The sequence below is a fragment of the Perca fluviatilis genome, chromosome 7, assembly GCF_010015445.1.
Source record: "Perca fluviatilis chromosome 7, GENO_Pfluv_1.0, whole genome shotgun sequence".
NCBI classification, from domain to species: Eukaryota; Metazoa; Chordata; class Actinopteri; order Perciformes; family Percidae; genus Perca; species Perca fluviatilis.
Genome location: NC_053118.1, coordinates 42,138,451 through 42,158,548, shown reverse-complemented (window position 1 = coordinate 42,158,548; position 20,098 = coordinate 42,138,451). Strand labels below are relative to the sequence as shown.

Below are 20,098 nucleotides of genomic sequence, written 5' to 3'. Positions count from 1 at the left end.
GTGTTGCAATATATGGTAGAGAGAGCTTACAGAGCTCTGTCATCCTATCAAAGTCCATACCCAAACAATTTGAACTTATAGTTCTAAATATTCAACTCCCTAGAAATAAGGCTATCACTGTTGCTGCTTGTTACAGACCCTCCTCAGCCCCAAGCTTTGCCCTGGACACCCTCAACCCCCCAGCCACTCAACTTGCTAAGCTCGATGCCCTCAACCTTACACAAAATATGAATTAGCCTACGAGATACAATCTCAAATCCATAAACAAAGGCACCCTCATAGATATTGTCCTGACCAACCTGCCCTGTATATACACCCCAGCTGTTTTTAACCAGGATCTCATTGACCATTGCCTGATTGCGTGCATCCGTAATGGGTCCACTGTCAAACAACCACCACTCATCTCAGTCAGACTTGTCTAAAACACTGCTGTGAACAAGCCTTCCTGACTGACCTGAACCGTGTAGCTTGGGAGAACATTAACCTTATCCCGGCAGTGGAGGATGCCTGGATGTCATGCAAAACTGATCTCCTATCTGTCCTAAATAAGCATGCACCATTTAAAAAGTTTAGAGCCAAGAGTAGATATAGCCCCTGCTTCCCAGAGTTGATGCCCTCAACCAACATAAAAACATCCTGTGGCGAACCGCATTCGCCTCAAGCAACCCCCATGACATGCAACTCTTTAAAGAAGCCAGGAACCGATACAGTCAGGCAGTTCGAGTAGCTGAGGCTCGGTACTTCAAACTTAAATTTGCTTCTTGCAGTGCCAATTTGAAAAAGTTCTGGGACATTGTAAAAACTATGGAGAACGAGAACACTTCCTCCCAGCTGCCCACAGCTCTGGAATTAGGTAATAATATCACCACTAATAAGTTTATGATAATAGAGAACTTTAATAAGCATTTCGCTGAAGCCAGTCAGGCTTTCCCAGCCCCGGCCAAACAAACTGCTCCACAAACCTTGCTGCTACACTGTAAAATATTACAGACCCATTTAGTTATGTCAACTTATTTCGTATTTTAAACTGAACGAGCTTATACAAGTTGTGGATTTTGAACTCATTTTAATTTTAGTCAGATATGTATGTGTTGATTGAACTTGGGTATGTAAGTGAAGTTATCAGTTGAAAAAAAAAGGGTGTGTGTGTGTTGCAGCAAAAAAGAGTTGGCTTTTGAGTTGAATTTCCATGTCATATTCAACGGCAAAGTTAAAGCACGGACACAATAAATTAATTTTACACCACAGATAAGTGATGTAGCCTATTCAAATTTCTACTAAAATATAACACGTGTTGTGGCAAACAAGAAAGCAGTGGTGCCACCGGCAGAGGGAGTACCTGTCAACGGCTTGTGAATTGTGAATTTGGAATTTCACTCTTCTCAAAATGAAATGTAAAGTTATTTTCAAAAGTCAAACATTTAGCTCCGCCCACATTTAGCCCAACCCCGATGTGCGTACTGCAGTCAGGTGCAATTGGTTCATTGGCTGGTCAATTCCCATGATGCAAGGCGGTAAATAGAGTTGTGTTAAAATTTGCTGAAAAGTTTGCAGTTTGTTTGAAATACAAAAGTAACTTTATGAATTCCGTTTATGAAATGTGTCTGCTTAGAATGTAGTGTTTTTGTTGCCTGGTAATTGTCATTGTTGTGCTGGTTTACACTAGCACAACGATGTAACCATGTAACCATGAGTTAAGTGACTGTTACGTTTGATAAGAAGAGCTGGAGTATTGCAGTGTTAGACTTTGAGCAGTAATAGGCTTCCTTCATCCATTAATCTGCAGCGTGTCATTTCAAGGCCCTTTTATGTGAAGTGACACAAGATCAGTGGCTTTTGAGGGGCCCCTGTTTTGCACAGGCCCCGGGGGTGGCTGCGTCTAAGCACCCATGCTATCTCTGCTATTAATGTGGTTATGTTTTTTTAACTTCAAACTGTGAGTTGTAATAAAGCAGAAAAGTATATATGTTATACTAGGCAAGGAAGGTTTCTTGCATTATTAAAGAAAATAAATTATTTGTTATAACTTAAAGTATGAAGTTAAACCAAGTAATAAAAAGTTAAATCAACTAAAAGAACAACTTTAAGAAAACTAGAACACTGTAGTTACATCAACCTCATTAACTTTAATTTCTAAGTTGAAACAAAGGCAGTCCTCAAGTTGAGTGAACTTCGATTTTCAAGGCAGCAGGGGAACTTGCATTTCCAAGTTAAACTAACATGAAATTTATTACAGTGTACACCCTACCACGCATCTCCTTTACTCCAATCCTGACAGCTGATGTGTTTAGGGAGTTTCAAAATCTGGACCCATACAAATCAGCAGGGCTAGACATCCTGAACCCCAGTTTCCTAAAATTATCTGCAAATGTCATTGCTTCCCCCATTACCAAACTGTTTACCCTGTCTCTTGCATCTGCAGAAATTCCCGGAGAATCAAAATCCGCCGCAGTCATCCCTCATTTTAAAGGTGGAGACACCCTTGACCCAATCTGCTATAGACCCATATCTATCTTACCCTGTCTATCGAAAGACTTCGATATCTTGGTCAATAAACAGATTACCAACCACCTTGAATTCCACCGTATCCTTTCCGCTATACAATCTGGATTCCGTGCCGGTCATGGCTGTACCACAGCCACCCTCAAGATCATAAACGACATCATAGCCGCCATTGACAAAAAGCATTACTGTGCAGTCGTCTACATTGATCTATCCAATGCCTTTGACTCTGTAAAACATTGTATTTTTAGTGACAGACTGAACAACATTGGGTTCTCTTACGACTGCCTTGCGTGGTTCAAAAATAATTTTTCCGATAGGGTCCAGTGTGTTAAATCTGAGGGCCTGTTGTCAATTCTCGGGCCGACTCTTTTCTCCCTTTAGATCAATGATGTGACTCTTGCTGTTGGGAACTCTCAAAACCACCTTTATGCAGACGATACCATCCTGTACACATCCGGCCCCTCATTGGATACTATGCTATCAAACCTCCAGGAGAGCTTCAATGCTATTCAGCACTCCTTCTGAAACCTCCAATTATTACAAAACTCTATCAAAACCAACCACCCCTGCCTATCCGATTAGCATTATCACGCTCAATGGGTTGGAATTAGAAAATGTGGCAGTGTACAAGGACAGGTCCCTCTTCATCCAGCAACACATAAATCACAAAAAGAGGCGAACGTTGTTTTGATTTTCTGCTCTTGTCAAAGAGTAAAGAAGTAACAAGAGAATGTTCCATTGCTACAAACGCATCCATGACCGAGCTGCAGCTCCACCATCTTGGACTGAATGCTCTTGTTACTTATATACTCTTTGTAGAGTTATGCTTGCACTACGCGCGCTACGCTGGTTGACGTAATGATGGCGCGTTAGGTGGAGCGTTCAATGCAGCAGGCTGTGAGAAAGTGAAAATCGAACTTGTGAGTTGTTTGGCAGTACTTTCAGTCAAAAGAAGGCCATTCAAGTAGAGCCACATGTTCAATTTGCAATCCCGATTTGTCTCGTGGTGGCAAGGATCCTAAACAATAATAAGCATTGCCTCTGTTAAGACATTTGCGTCTGAGTTGTGCATGAAGGAATCTATAGACAGCAGCAAAATGCAGCAACTTCAGGTAAGGAAGGACAGTCACAGCTAAAAACTTGTGTTAACCAGACAGTGACACTCCCAGGCTGTCAGCTGTTCTCTTGGCAAATGAGTCTTCCTACAGTGGGAGCAGAGCAACCGAACGGCCGGCTGCTGCTCGTTAGCAAACTTTAGCTTTCTAATTTCACCCACCCAACATGCCTCCATCATACACTGGTTAGTGGAAATTTGCCAAACAAAATTGTCACTCATCTGGCGATAGCGATGTGCTTTCCTACGATGTGGAAAGCGTTTGTGAATTCAACATTAAGTTGTTACATTTAACTATTTTAGAGGCTGTGGATGTTGTTTACTTCATTGTGTTTACTGTGTTAATGGACTGAGGATCAGAATCTGAATCAGCAAAGCTTTATTGCCAAGTATGTTTTTAACACATACAAGGAATTTCTTTTTGTGTTGTTGGTGCATGTCACACATTCTCTAAATAGAATATAAACAATATAAGTAAGGTATAAGTATACGTACACAGTATACAGTATGTATTAAATTAAAAATAAAATATTAGAAATAAAATAAAAGATGGGAGTAGAGGATGGGAGTAGATTTCAGGAGTAGATTTCGGGGTTCGGCAGAATCTTAACCAGTGGGTTCGGTGTTCGGCCGAACCCAAAAAATCTGTGTTCGGTGCATCCCTACTTCAAAATAAGTTAAGTCTAGGAGTATTCTGTTCTGCAACAGTGCCTCCTTCAATCATGCTGCCAAACTCGCTTTGGTGAAAATGACAATTTTACCAATTCTAGATTTCAGTGATATCATATACAGAACTGCCTCAAGCTCTCTTCTGAAAAAACTGGATGTTGTCTACCACACTGCCATACGTTTTGTGACCAGAGCCCCTTATAACACCGACCATTGCAACCTCTATGCATTAGTTGGCTGGCCCTTGCTACACACTCAACGCCTAACTCGCTGGTATCAACTCATTTACAAATCCTTGCTAGGCAAAGCCCTGCTGTACGTACACTCACTGGTCACTATAGCTTTACCCACCCGCAGCCTTCGCTCAAGCAGTTACATCTCCTTGGTCACTCCGAAAGCCCACACCTCCTTTGGCCACCACTCCTTCCAGTATCTCTGTCATGCCCCATTGCATAGTTGCACAGATGCACATCTTCACCTGCATTGCACTTTCATATCTGTTTACGCTAATTTGCACTATTCACCTGCCCTTGTATGCTTAACAATTATTTCTTACCACCTTTGTTGTCACACAATTTTTGCACATTTATTGATCTACTTTGCTATCTAGACCATGATCTGCACTAGCCATATAGACTAAATTGACTCTTTACTACATTTCAGCATTCATATAATCTGTCTACTCTTGTATACTGTGTTATTACTGATCTTCATCACTACCTAGACCACCATTTGTACTAACTGTAAATTGACTCTTTACTACATCTCAGCAATTCATACAGACTGTCTATTCTTGCATATTGTATTATTACTGATATACATCACTACCTAGACCACCATTTGTACTAACTGTAAATTGACTCTTCACTACACCTTAGCATTTGACTGATCTACCTCACTAACTAGTCCACTAGATTATCTGTTTATTGACTCTTCATTCATCACTCACTCGACTCTTTAAAATGAAAATAAAATGAAGTTGAAGTTGAAATGTCTTTAATTTCCCCAAGAGGCAATTTGGTTCAAAAATGTCACATTTGCAGGTGTGGATTCATTTGAGCTGAAATTAGGAGACAACCTGAAATTCAACCTCATCCTCAGGAGGCAGGAAACACAAAAGAATGACATCACATACCTGGTGAGAGATGTTTTACACCTGCATGTGTGCATATACAACTCTTTTTGTTGCATCCCACAGCCTGTGTAGTCTATACATGTTTAATAAGAACTGATATTCAAATATGTGTCCGTAGATCCTGAGCAGAGGTCAGCTGGTAAATAATGGACGTTACAAGAACACACGTCAAACTCTGATTTCTCTGAATGTTCCCATTACCAAAAACATGCTGCCATCATTCCGCATCATAGCCTACTACCACACAAATGGCAATGAAGTGGTATCAGACTCCATTTGGGTGGATGTAAAGGACTCCTGCATGGGCTCGGTGAGACACACAACACAGATGTAGCCAGTGACGGACTGGGATCAAAAAATGGCCCTGGCATGTGCAACAGACGGCCCTATTTTTGTCAATAGCTAGCTTGGAGTGAATCTTTCCACCCACCCCACCACAGTACAATCTTGAATATGTTTGGCTGCAGGCATAAAATAAAATGAAACAAAGACAAATCAGTAGTGGTCCATAGGGGTCCATAGGGCAGCGGCCCTTCTGGCATTTGCCCAAATTCCAGATGGCCAGTCCGTCACTGGATGTAGCTGACCTTAGGAGGACAAACAAGAGACCCACACACAAATTCATGAAGTTATTTGACATTTCTCGGACACACCATTTTATTTAATTTTTTTCATTTATGTAATTGCTTTAACAAAAACAAAACTGTATGTCCCATTTCAACCCAGTCTCACGGCAGCTCATGAAACGGTGACGTTTTTTAATCTATTGATTTGTGTACATGGACACAATTCTCTTGTTTATTTTGTGTTGATGAGGACGATATTTAAACTAATGTATTTCAGTAGGAGGCATCTTTTGTGATCACATCACGACTACGGTAGCGAGTAGTATGAAAGGCCGAAAATCCGCGTAGGGAGGTTGGTCAGGGTGGTGGATGGGTCAAACAATACAGGACCTGTTTTTGCGCGTCCCCCAGAGACCGCAGATCGTGTCCCGGTGTGTTTCATGTCCTTTCCGCGTTCTTTGTTTTCCTAAACCCAACCTTTGTATAGATGGTTCTAATTATGTGCTGACCACCACAAAATAAACAAGATATTCATGTCCGTGTACATGAATAAATAGATTAAAAATAACGTTACCATTTCACGAACTGCCGTGAGACCGTGTTGACAATTTATTGACCTCCCTTTTCACATGTAGCTGAGACTGGAGCCATTGACATCCGCTGCATCCTATGAGCCTCGCAGGAGTTTTGGTCTGAAGGTCACTGGAGACCCAGGGGCCATAGTGGGACTGGTGGCAGTTGACAAAGGCGTCTACGTCCTAAACAACAAGCACCGTCTCACCCAGAAAAAGGTCATTTCTTTATTTTATATTTACCTTTAAAAATATATATATATTTGAAAGGGGTTTTCATTTAAAAGTGCTTGATAAATTACACAAATGTTGACTTACAAGTTTGTTAACTTTTGGCTAAAGAAATATCCAGCAAATAAATTGTGTGATTAGGTGTAGCTCGTGCCATATCAGAACTTTCCTATATGTTACAGATACAGTATTTCTGTTTAATTTATATCCTGTAAGCCTTGATTGTTTGTATTTGTGTCCGTGAATGACCTCCACCCTGCTCAGGTGTGGGATACTGTAGAGAAGTACGACACAGGCTGCACACCAGGTGGAGGGAAGGATGGTATGGGTGTGTTCTACGATGCTGGGCTGATGTTTGAGTCCAACACAGCTTCTGGAACTCCCTACAGACGAGGTGACAATATTTTACTTTCCCCTTTCCTGAACATAGCCCTCTTTAGGCCTTAATGTTGTACCAATGAAATACCTAGTATAATAAAGAGAAGCAGGCACATAGACCTTTATTCATGGCCATAAGTAAAGTGCTTTTTTTTTGGGAGTAAGCATGTAGTGCACTCAAACCTTTTGTGAGTGTGGACCACAATTTGGCCTCCGCGATGGACTGGCGACCTGTCCAGGGTGTACCCCCCACGCTCTATGCTGGGATTGGCTCCAGCCCCCCCCCCCACCGTCTGCGCGGGGATAAGTGGTTGACGATGGATGGATGGATGGATGGACCACAATTTGAATTTTCGCAGACCACCTCATAAAATATGTCTAAACACAGTCCTGCCTGAATTAATCCGCACCTCTTAATAGGCCTCCTAGCACTAAAAACATAACTGGTCATCGCATCAGTACAACAGGTTTGTTAAAAGAAAGTTTACTGCACACAATGGCTGCCACATATTTAATTTTTTATTTAGTCAAGGGCCCAAGGGCATAATCAGGTTTGTTTAAAGCACAGGCTTATTTCTATAGCAATGGAGTATAAAATCTAAACAGTAATAAGAACACTTGGATATAGTCAAAATTTCCAAAAACCTTTGGCGATTTTAAGGGTTAGTGCCGAGTGGGTTAGAGGGTTAGTATACTAGCCTATTTTGGTTATCACACAATAACATGACAATTTAATTTGAATTGAATATTCATATATTGAATTGAATCAATATACATATTCTTATTCTAATTTTCTGGTGAAATAAAGATTAAAAACTATTATTTGATATTTTATTTTGCTTTTCCACGGACCACCTGTAGTACACTCTACGGACCACTAGTGGTCTGCAGACCACAGTTTGGGAATGACTGATCTAGTGGACAGTAGAAGAACTGCATCTTAAAGGGTCTTTTCAACTAAATTACATTATATTTCTTATTCCCCTTTTTTGGTATCTGGACATGCAGATGTTTCAGAGACATTGTTTGTGAAAACAGTCGTAGCTGTCTAGCCAGAATCTCAGCAACAGATATCTTAAACTTTGGGCACATAAAACCAAAACTGTCTGACAAATACCACTTGTCTCCGTGAACCATCACCTTATCGTGGTGGAGAGGTTTGTGTGTCTCTTTGAACCTGAGGGCTGTGTTGTCTGGAGCTTTGTGCTCCTGGTAGGGTCTCCCAAGGCAAAGTGGTCTCAGGTGAGGGGCCAGACAAAGAATGGTTCAAAAACCCCAATGGAAAAACAAGGTAGAAATGGAGTGACCCTGCCCGGAGGAAGCCCGGGGCCCCCGTCTGGAGCCAGGCCCAGACGGCGGGCTCGTCGGCGAGCGCCTGATGGCCGGGTTTGCCACGGAGCCCGGCCGGGCACAGCCCGAACAAGCTACGTGGCTCCCATCTCTCCAGCCCATGGGCCCACCACCTGTGGGAGGAACCGCTGGGGTCGGGTGCGCTGCCACATGGGTGGCAGTGAAGGTCAGGGGCCTCGACGGACCAGACCCGGGCAGCAGACGCTGGCTCTGGGGACGTGGAACGTCACCTCTCTGTGGGGAAGGAGCCGGAATTGTTGCGGGAGGTGGAGCGCTACGGTTAGATCTGGTGGGGCTTACCTCTACGCAGTTCTCGGTTCTGGAACCGTACTCCTGGATAGGGGTTGGACTCTTTTCTTCTCCGGAGTTGCTCAGGGTGTTGCGGCCGGGCGGGTGTGGGGATACTAACAAGCCCCCGGCTGAGCGCCGCTACGTTGGAGTTTACCCCGGTGGACGAGAGGGTCGCCTCCCTACGCCTGCGGGTTGTGGGGGGGAAAACTCTGACTGTTGTTTGTGCATATGCACCAAACAGGAGTTCGGAGTATTCGGCCTTCTTAGAGACCTTGAGTGGAGCTGTCAACCGATCACCATCTGGTGGTGAGTTGGGTCAGGGGGTGGGGGAAGACTCTGGACAGACCTGGTAAGCCCAAACGTGTAGTGCGGGTAAATTGGGAACGTCTGGAGGAGGCCCCTGTCCAACGGACTTTCAACTCGCACCTCCGGAAGAGCTTTTCGTGCATCCCTGTGGAGGCTGGGGGCATTGAACCCGAGTGGACAATGTTCAAAGTTTCCATTGCTGAAGCTGCGGCGAGGAGCTGTGGTCTTAGGGTCTTAGGTGCCTCAAGGGGCGGTAACCCACGAACACCGTGGTGGACACCGGTGGTCAGGGAAGCCGTCCGACTGAAGAAGGAGTCTTTCCGGGATATATGTTATCCCAGAGGACTCCGGAGGCAGTTGCGGTACCGAAGGGCCCGAAAGGGCTGCAGCCTCTGCCGTGAAAGAGGCAAAGCAGCGGGTGTGGGAGAAGTTTGGAGAAGACATGGAGAAGGACTTTCGGTCGGCACCAAAGTGCTTCTGGAAAACTGTTCGCCACCTCAGGAGGGGGAGCGGGAACCATCCAAGCTGTGTACAGTAAGGATGGGACACTGTTGACCTCAACTGAGGAGGTAATAGGCGGGTGGAAGGAGCATTTTGTGGAACTCCTGAATCCGACTAATACGCCCTCTATGTTAGAGGCAGAGCTGGAGGATGACGGGGGATTGCGTCGATTTCCGGGCGGAAGTCACTGATGTAGTCAAACAACTCCACAGTGGCAAAGCCCCGGGGATTGATGAGATCCGTCCAGAAATGCTCAAGGCTCTGGGGTTGAGGGGCTGTCCTGGTTGACACGTCTTCTTCAACATTGCGTGGAAGTCTGGAACAGTGCCAAAGGAGTGGCAGACTGGGGTGGTGGTTCCCCTTTTTAAAAGGGGGACCAGAGGGTGTCGTGCCAATTACAGGGTTATCACACTTCTCAGCCTCCCTGGTAAAGTCTACTCCAAGGTGCTGGAAAGGAGGGTTCGGCCGATAGTCGAACCTCAGGTTGAGGAGGAACAATGCGGATTCCGTCCCTGGTCGGTGGAACAACGGACCAGCTCTTCACTCTCAAGGGATCCTGGAGGGGCCTGGGAGTATGCCCAACCGGCTACGGTCATGTGTTTTGTGGATTTGGAGAAGGCGTATGACCTGGTCCCCGGGAGATACTGTGGGAGGTGCTGCGGGAGTATGGGGTGAGGGGTCTCTACTCAGGGCCATCCAATCTCTGTACGACCAAAGTGAGAGCTGTGTCCGGGTTCTCGGCAGTAAGTCGGACTCGTTTCAGGTGAGGGTTGGCCTCCGCCAGGGCTGCTTTTGTCACCAATCCTGTTTGTAATATTTATGGACAGGATATCGAGGTAGTCGGGGTGGGGAGGGGTTGCAGTTCGGTGGGCTGGGGATCTCATCGCTGCTTTTGCAGATGATGTGGTCCTGATGGCATCATCGGCCGGCGACCTTCAGCACTCACTGGATCGGTTCGCAGCCGAGTGTGAAGCGGTTGGGATGAGGATCAGCACCTCTAAATCGGAGGCCATGGTTCTCAGCAGGAAACCGATGGAATGCCTTCTCCAGGTAGGGAATGAGTCCTTACCCCAAGTGAAGGAGTTCAAGTCCCTTGGGGTTTTGTTCGCGAGTGAGGGGACAATGGAGCGGGAGATTGGTCGGAGAATCGCCAGCGGGCGCGGTATTACATTCCATCTATCGCACCGTGAGACGAAAAGAGAGCTGAGCCAGAAGGCAAAGCTCTCGATCTACCGGTCAGTTTCGTTCCTTACCTCACCTATGGTCATGAAGGCTGGGTCATGACCGAAAGAACGGAATCCAGGGTACAAGCGGCGAAATGGGTTTCCTCAGGAGGGTGGCTGGCGTCTCCCTTAGAGATAGGGTGAGAAGCTCAGTCATCCGTGAGGAGCTCGGGAGAGCCGCTGCCTCGGCGTCGAAAGGAGCCAGTTGAGGTGGTTCGGGCATCTGGTAAGGATGCCCCCGGGCCTCCCTAGGGAGGTGTTCCAGGCACGTCCAGCTGGGAGGAGGCCTCGGGGAAGACCCAGGACTAGGTGGAGGGATTATATCTCCAACCTGGCCTGGGAACGCCTCGGGATCCCCCAGTTGGAGCTGGTTAATGTTGCTCGGGAAAGGGAAGTTTGGGGTCCCCTGCTGGAGCTGCTCCCCCCGCGACCCGACACCGGATAAGCGGACGAAGATGGATGGATGGATGGATGGAAATACCACTTGTGGTAGTCTATATCGACAACGTTTCATTTCCGGGATTGCTCAGGTGCCGCCAGAAATTCCGCCGAATGTCCCTAATTCAGCTGTATTTTGTGTTGGCTTTCTAACCTCCAGTGTATTTCTGAGGACTATCGTTAACTGCTTCTCAGATCTCTGCAGGATAAATCCAGACAGCCTGCTAGACTATCGATAGTTACGTATTGTAACTCCAGATTCTATGAGTATAGGCTTCGCCCTCTAAGAGCTGTTACTATTGGGTTTATCCCTCACGCATGTGCAGTCATGAAGATTTTTTTCGCGCCTTTGTGCCCTGCACGGGCCTCTCTTCTTCAGCCAATGTTGGTGGAGCAGATGGCCCGGATCTTAGAGGGCGAAGCCTATACTCATAGAATCTGGAGTCATAATTCGTAACTATTGTTGTATTTCGTATAGGCTTTGCCCTCTAAGAGCTGTGGCTTTTGGGTTAAGGGCGAAGCCACCTGCGACACCAAAATCCACAAGCAGATAGCATAGACTAGGTCCTCTTTCTTCTCACACTGTACAGGTTTTTTTATGTAACAAAATTAATTAATAATAGGCTACCACAATGCCTGGCCTGCTTAACATTGTGAGGCCCTGCAGCATGGATTCTGAAGGTGCTCCATAATTTAGATTAAAATCATCATGAATTAATGCAAAGCACATTCCTCATGGGTACTCTGGTGCAGGAGGATGGCAACATGGCATACCAGATCTTATAGCTTATCAAATGCCGTTAAGTGCGGATAAGACCAAGTTAATCAGGGAGACACATCGCGCAAGTGTATTGAAAAGCAAACGGAGATGCCCAAGATGCCGCGTACCTAGATGTCAGCCATTGCTATACCTCTGAGGAGGGCAGTGGGTGCTGATAATGCTCTCGTGGAGTGTGCCCAGATGCCACTCCTTTTACACGAAAAGCGTGGATGGTAACCTCACACAGCCGGGGAGACAGCCGCTGTTTCGAAAGAGTATTATATAGTGAACAAACAGCTGCTCCGCCTGATGTCTGCCGTGTGTAAAACATACTGAGATAACACGCGCACTGAGACGCTTGTTCCTTTTCTCTGTTATGAGGCGGAAGGAAGAAACCCTCACGGTAAGAAATTCTCGGCCGAAAATAGTTTGTTTTGACTTCCAGCATGAATTAAGGATTTGGCTGTGAAGTAGGCGTTCCCGTCCTTTCTAATAGAAAAGCAGGACCCCGTCCTCTCTAATAGAAAAGCAGGACAGTGAGACAGACAGGGCGCATAAGTCACTCACTCTCCTAGCTGATGTCCCCGAGCCCAAAGCACTGGGATTAAATCCCATAAAGGTGCTAGAGAACGCACAACAGGTTTCTGTCGTCTGATCCCCTTCAACAAATGCTTCATTAAGGGATGTGCAAAACCCATCTATCTCCACGGTCTTTTGGCATGAGGAAAAATGCAGCAACAAATGTGCCTGTCTCCACACACCAGCGCTGGAAAGCGGACCGCCGTCAAACCTAACACGCTGAATGAATAAGGCCACTAGTCATACTGTGACTTATGATCAGTGTATTCACACACAGTATAGTGGCTCACACAGTGGGCTCTGCTATCACAGATCAACATACCTGATTTAACCACAGGGTGGAGCTGTTGCCTAAGTAGCGCAACGAGACACCCTAACCTCTCCAAGCGATCCCGTTCAGCGGCCAGGGCAACAGCCATTGGTTTATCACTGCGGGGTAGGAGATCGCACAGTCCAGCTGCGACAGTGCATCCCTGTGCCATATGGCAGCTGTCATGATGTTGACGTCCCCCAGAGTCGGGAAACATTGCCCGCCAAAGAGATCCCCTTCTGGGATGTCTGGGTGTCGCCGCTGGTGGTATCCTTACTCTGTCATTGAGTCCGCCGCTTAGCGCTGCCCAAGAAGATTGTGATTGGTTTAAAGAAATGCCAATAAACCAGAGCACGTTTTTCTCCCGTCCAGGAATGCTGTGTGGACCAGCTAAACCCTCCTCCACAGAGCTTAGGAGGAAGGTTTGGCAATGCAAATCTACACTAGGGGTAACTGAAATAATAATCAAATAGTTTTTGATTGATGTTTTAACATTTCAACAAATAAAAAGTGCACTTGTAGATCCATTTTCTCACCCCCACACCATACATATGTCTACACGATAGACTGTATAAAATATGAACATAGTCAACGGGACATCACCCATAAGTTTCTGAAGAGCCAAAAAAAAGCTCAAAGTAGGCAGCCCACCTGTCACTCAAAGCAGAATGCCCAATGCAGAACTTTAAGCCTAAAAAAGTGTTAAATGTAAAATGTAAAATTATGCTGTAAAGTTGTGCATTTTAACATGGGGGCTAAGGGGATTGAATCCCTTTAGAGCCAGCCTCAAGTGGCCACTCGATGAACTGCTGTTTCTGGCACTTCCGCATTGACGGAATTAATTCAAATTTTTCAGCACCGGAGGTTTCCGGGGTGGTGTGACCAGATAAAGGACCTCACTGATTGTAGGAGTTTTATATGCATCCATACCATGCAAAAATCAAGTCTAGTTTCAACCTTGTTGGGTTCTGTTAAAGACCTTGTCTGTGATGCGTTTCCAGAATTAAAATGTCCGGCTCCTAGCAGAAGGAAACGAGCCACTACTATAATGGACGTCACAACCAGCTTAGGTAAGAACCACAGCTCTACACTACCCAATAACCACATCTTCATTCATCTTCTGTCACAGACTTTAGGCTCTCCACAATGTTTGGAGTTTGACATGTTTGTAAAGCTTTCCAATTCACCATTTTTCTTTTACTTTATGTACTACTTCTTCCACTGTCATTCCTCCACAACCCTCTTTCTTCCCAGTGAGTCAATATCAAGACCAACTCCAACGGAGTGTTGTTTGGATGGCATAGGGAACACCCCCTCTCCTACACCTGTGAAGAGGCGGAGCAGAGTACATCAGTGATGGTGAAGCCTGTGTCGCAGCCTTCCTGCACTGCTGCAAGGAGATGGAAACCCAGCAAGCTGAGAGGAAGATCGATAGCCTCATACTGGCTCGCAGTAAGACACAGGGACCAAGGATGGGGGTTGGAGGGGAGCCCTGGGTGGTTATTTGGTTATACTGATAGTTAGAAGATAGTCAAAACTGTAACATTTTTAATGACACTTTACTTTAGCTGGGATGGAGGACAATTACATCGACAGCGATAACATCGTTTCTCGCACCAAGTTCCCTGAAAGTTGGCTGTGGTCAGATGTCATTCTGCCTGCTTGTCATAGACAAACACCAGACTGGTGAGTCAACTGGAATATAGACACAAACACTACACTTTTACTTTTACTGTTAACACTTTTCTTTATTTCAGTGACACCACATCACTGACGAAAAATGTTCCTTTGCAAGACTCAATAACAACCTGGCAGTTCACTGGCATTAGTCTGTCAAGAACTCACGGTGAGGAGTCAGTGACTAAAAGCTCTCGTGCTTTAGTTGTGCTGCTATCCTTAACCCTTGTTTTGTCTTCCATCAACCAACAAGCAACTTTTTCTTTTTCTAGGTCAAAATTTAAAATTAAAACTTTTTGGTCATCGTTTTGGTTGTCTTTTTTCGACACTTTTGTCACTTTTCCCCCGATGTTTTTGTCACTTTTTTCAACGTTTTTTTATCTTTTTTTTTTTTCAAATGCCATAAAAATAAAACACCCAAATTCAAGGAAATTTACAAAACTAGTTGTATGGAACCATCCACGTTGTTTTTTGGTTGAAAGAAACCCAAATTATAGCAATATATATATATATATATATATATATATTGATATAATTTATATCAATATCAAAATATCGCAGCAAACAAAGATATAGATATATAAGATATATTGTATATATAAGATATAGACGAGTAATGGACTGAGCTATGAATGACGTCATACTCCCTTTGTGTGTTGTAGTCCAAACTTCTCTGTTCTTTGTTTTGATAGCCGGTCCGACCAGGGGCCTGTTGCACAAAAGTAGAATGAAGAAATCCAGGATAACTGAAAAGTCGCAGCTTGACTTAGTGTATGTCTGCTCATCTAGGCTTAATCGGTTGCACATTTGCGAGCCAGGATGAGAAGGTGAAGCTATGTCAAGCCAGATGTAGATAGCTGGGATAAGTGCACGTTCAGGGCTTTCTTAAATAGACCACGGTATCGATCACAGATTTACTGATGCAGAAATGAAGAAGACGCACGTGGCATATGTTTCACCCGCTGAGCAGCAGCTTCTAATGGAAAATTACGAGGAGGTGAAACATATAATATGCAAAAAGGGAAATACAGCTCTTGTTATCAGACAGAGAGAAAAAGCCCGACAGACAATAGCGGACCGACTGAATGCGTAAAGACTTTAAAAGATCTACTTAGGGCCTAGTAGCCATTCCACATTTTTACAAAGTTGTATACTCTATTTTAATTGCTTTTTAATATGCTTGTTTTATGTGTTGGTTTTGTTGCTGTATCTGTTTTTATGTGTTAAATGTGCTGGTTTTACTGTAAAGTGTCTTTGAGTAGCCATTAAAGCACTATATAAAAAAATTGTATTATTTAGCCTACTTTGCCTTAAAAGTGAGCAGAGTAAATTCATGTTCCTCGGGCAATTTTAAGGACTAGGCTTAATTTCAAACCCTTATTCATAATGCGAGAATATGTTTTACAATCATATGCACAAATCTCTATAAGATATGACTAATTCTAAACAATTAATGTTCATACAGAACAAACATGAAAAAACTAGAAAAAGAAGGAAGTGACTTCAATACACACTGTAAGCATATCTGTAAAACAATATAGCCTATTAGTCATGTTTTTTTTTCACTCCCAAGCTCCAAGATGTGTGACAGCACCAAAATTAAATGATTAAGAAGCTTTGTGGCATTCCAACACATTCTCACTCCCATCTCGTAAAATACGGACGTTTGGTCAGGTGCCATTGTCGTCGTTACTGACGCTAAAAGTCTCCTTTAGAGTCCACTGCACGGTGTGGGAGGATCCCCTGCCTGCCCCCGCCTCTCCACGTTCCACGGAGCAAATTCACGGAGAGAACAGCGAAGGAATTTCCTCTGCATTGTCCCACTTTACCTCTGGTGTCAGTGCAACCATTTCTTACCATCCAAAAAACTGCTGTAGTAGGATTTAAATCAAACTTGTGACAGCAATAGTGACAAGTAATGCATGGTAATAAAAAAAAAAGCAGAACACATTCAGAAGACAACGGAATAACTGTTAAACACGTTTATTTCGGATCAGAGCGGCAGCTGATTTAACACATAAAACTCGAGGATTAATCTTAGCCTGGCTGTTAGCCTGCTCTGGAGCAGGCTAGCTGCAAAGAATAAATCTCCATGGTTACTTGGCTGGGTTTAATTCAACCTGCTTTTGTGCAACAAAGTCAAAGCTAAATTCATCCAGGATAACTTGAATATGCTGGCTTAATCCCTTATCCTGGTTTTGTGCAACAGGCCCCTGGAGTGCATGTTAATGCATTTGGCTGTGAAAAAACACAAATAATGTATTCATCCCTCTCATTTTATAGGAATCTGTGTTGGCGAGCCGTTAGAGGTCATTGTCCAGAAGGAGTTCTTCATTGATCTCAGGCTGCCGTACTCTGCTGTCCGTGGAGAGCAGCTGGAAATTAAGGCAATCCTCCACAACTACATCCCCGATCCTATCACCGTAAGTCTGTGTTAAGCTGCTTACACATATAGCCGACGGCCAACCGTTGACAGAAAAGCCAGTCGAAATGATCAGTCTCCCCATGTTGGATACAAAAAAGTGTGACAGAACACACCAAAAAAACGAGAGGAGACGTAATACATCTCTATTAAAGCAGGCGGCGCTAATCTGTAATGTTGCCCAAGAAATGAAAACCGGCAGCTGATTGGACGAACGCGTCACATGGGTTTGTTTTCTCTGGAAATTCAAAGCCAGACTGTCATGGCGGCCGATCAGAATACGATCTCATATTGTAGTAAAATAATTCACTGAAACGTGTTTCTGAAAACATTTTAAGCGAGAAATAGGCCGTGCAGTTGCTGAATCTTCTGGCTGAGTCTTCATTTCAGCTCAACAAAGGTCAGTTTAAAAGATCTTCTTCAGATTTTGAGAGACTCTAGTCACCTCATTCCTCTTCTCATTTCCGGGTGAGTCCCCACTTCCCTGCCGGCGACTGAACATGTCAGGTCGGCCAAAATGAACGCCGACAGCGCCCCAGCCTGACGATGGCGTGGGACACACAGATTTGAGTCACTGACCTCGCCAGACTGTCCAACGGCCGATAATCTCCTTGGTGTGTCAGCACCTTTACTCTGCTCTGCTCTTTGAATGCAGCGCAAGGCTGGCGAGGCGAGTTTCAAGAGTTTCAAGTTTTCTGACGTCGGCAGCAGCAGACTGTTACGTCCTGGTGTTGGAATCCTCTAGAGCAGGGGTCTTCAACGTTTTTAAGCAACAAAAACCTTAACTGAATGAGAAGTGGAGCAGGGACCACCTACTACATATATTGTATAAAATGAAGTTGCTTAAAGTGCCCATATTATGAATATCCCTTTTTCTAAGATTTGGGGTGTTATTTTGTGTCTCTGGTGCTTCATACAAACTTTGAAAAAAATCCATCCATGCTGTTTTGAGTGAGATACGGTTTCTGAATGTGCCCTGCCTTCAGTCTCCTGGTGAGCTGGTCAAAATCGGCATGGCTTGTGACGTCACAAGCTGAAACAAGCTGGCTAACTGCAACCGTTAGCTCGTAGCGTTAGCATGCTAATGCTAACGCTAGCATGCTACCTCGTTCTCAATAGCAAAGCACTGCTGCAACACACACAAGTTCACCATAATATACAACTACTTCCATGTGCGCCCTGGTTTAGAAGAAGTCTCCCAGCTAATCCTGCCTTGGAACTGACTGAAGTTGGAGAAACAACCTTTCTTTTACTGTCTGTGGAGCTAGCTGACATGATCTATATTTGAGCTACTGAGCATGTGCGAGTGCAATCAAATATAGTACAGTAGAAGAAGAAAAGATGTCTCACTCTGTAACTAAAACAGAGATCATGTAAAACAAGGATCTGCAGCAGTGAGAGAGAGCTGTGCAGTACTACAAAAATATGGTGTTTTTTGAAAATTAAACCATGCAAACCTATTCTGGTACAACCTTAAAATACAATTATGAACCTGAAAATGAGCATAATATGAGCGCTTTAATAAACTGGGCCTATGATAACGTGTAGGGCGGCCTTAAAGGAACACGCCGACTTATTGGGACTTTATCTTATTCACTGTAACCCCCAGAGTTAGACAAGTCCATACATACCCTTCTCATCTCCGTGCGTGCTGTAAGGCTGTCTGATGGTTCCAGCATTAGCTTAGCCCAGCACAGATCCTGCAGGTGACTGGTTCCAACTAGCCTACTGCTCCGAATTGTGACAAAAGTGACAAAATAATGCCAACATGTTCCTATTTACATGTTGTGATTTGTAGAGTCACAGCGTGTACAAAAAACAACTTAACATGAGACACAGCCATCTTCTAACCGTAAACAAACTGGGAACTATAATCTCAGACAGGCTTGCTGCGAGCATATCACTCCGCCCAAGTACTATATTCTTCCGCTTGAGAATATTTTTCCCAGTTTGTTTACGGTTAGAAGATGGCTGTGTCTCATGTTCTTGTCAAACTCTAAACTACAACATGTAAATAAGGAACATGTTGGATATTTTGTCACTTATTCGAGCAGTAAGATTACTGGAACCATTCACCTGCTTCTGCTGGGCTTGAAGACATCGGACATCTTTACAGCGCACACAGAGAGAGTATATCGACTTTTAACTCTGGGGGTACTAGAATAAGAGATCTAATAAGAGATGAGAAGGGGTATGTATGGACTAGTCTAACTCTGGGGGTTACAGTGAATAAGATAAAGTCCCAATAAGAGATGAGAAGGGTATGTATGGACTAGTCTAACTCTGGGGGTTACAGTGAATAAGATCAAGTCCCAATAAGTTGCCCTGTTCCTTTAAGCCTTTATACATACCTTTTTTGCATATAATACTAAGCTATTTAAAAGCCTAATAAGTGTTGGCATGATTTATTAAGACATGTTTTAATGTTAAACATGTGGCACAATTGATCCTTAGGATTAACTCTTTTTGTGGATGACCTTAGTGGCTACCTCACCTAAAGGCCAGTAAGCAGTGGGGATTTATAATTGCTAATATTATGCTGGATCCATGTTAAGACTTTTTACTTTTTGAAAAAACTTACAATAATTTGGAGGCCTTCATGCACTGACTCTGAGGACCCCCTAGGGGTCCCGGACCCCTGTTGAAGATCCCTGCTCTACAGGGAAATACAGTCACACTTTACACTGCTTAACATAAGCTGTCAGCATTTTAACCATTGTGTTTAATCCAGCTACTAGCTAATGGTAACGTAGCATCCCGAGCAGCGATGCTTCTGAAGAATAAAAAAGTCAGGCACTGAAATTGTCGTTCTTATTCGGTCCCCTTACTACCGTTTATGTCGGAACCAGAGCCCTATTGGCACTGCGTTTAGGTACCCAACCCTAATGAGGAGTTTGCAATAAAAGGGCAAAAAAAATATTTACAGACAGTGTGTGTGTGTGTGTGTGTGTGTGTGTGTGTGTATACATTGGCAGGAAGGTCTGAAATTTTTTGCACGTTCTTTCGCTGTATGTTTTGTTGGTAACTTGTCCACACCTCTGCTTTCGCGCGAAAGGGAAACACGCTGTCTG

General features: G+C 44.3%; 1 pseudogene; it reads left to right on the top strand.

Annotated features, from left to right (window-relative positions):
* Positions 1-20,098, top strand: part of LOC120561586 — a 55,407-nt pseudogene that overhangs the window by 9,165 nt on the left and 26,144 nt on the right.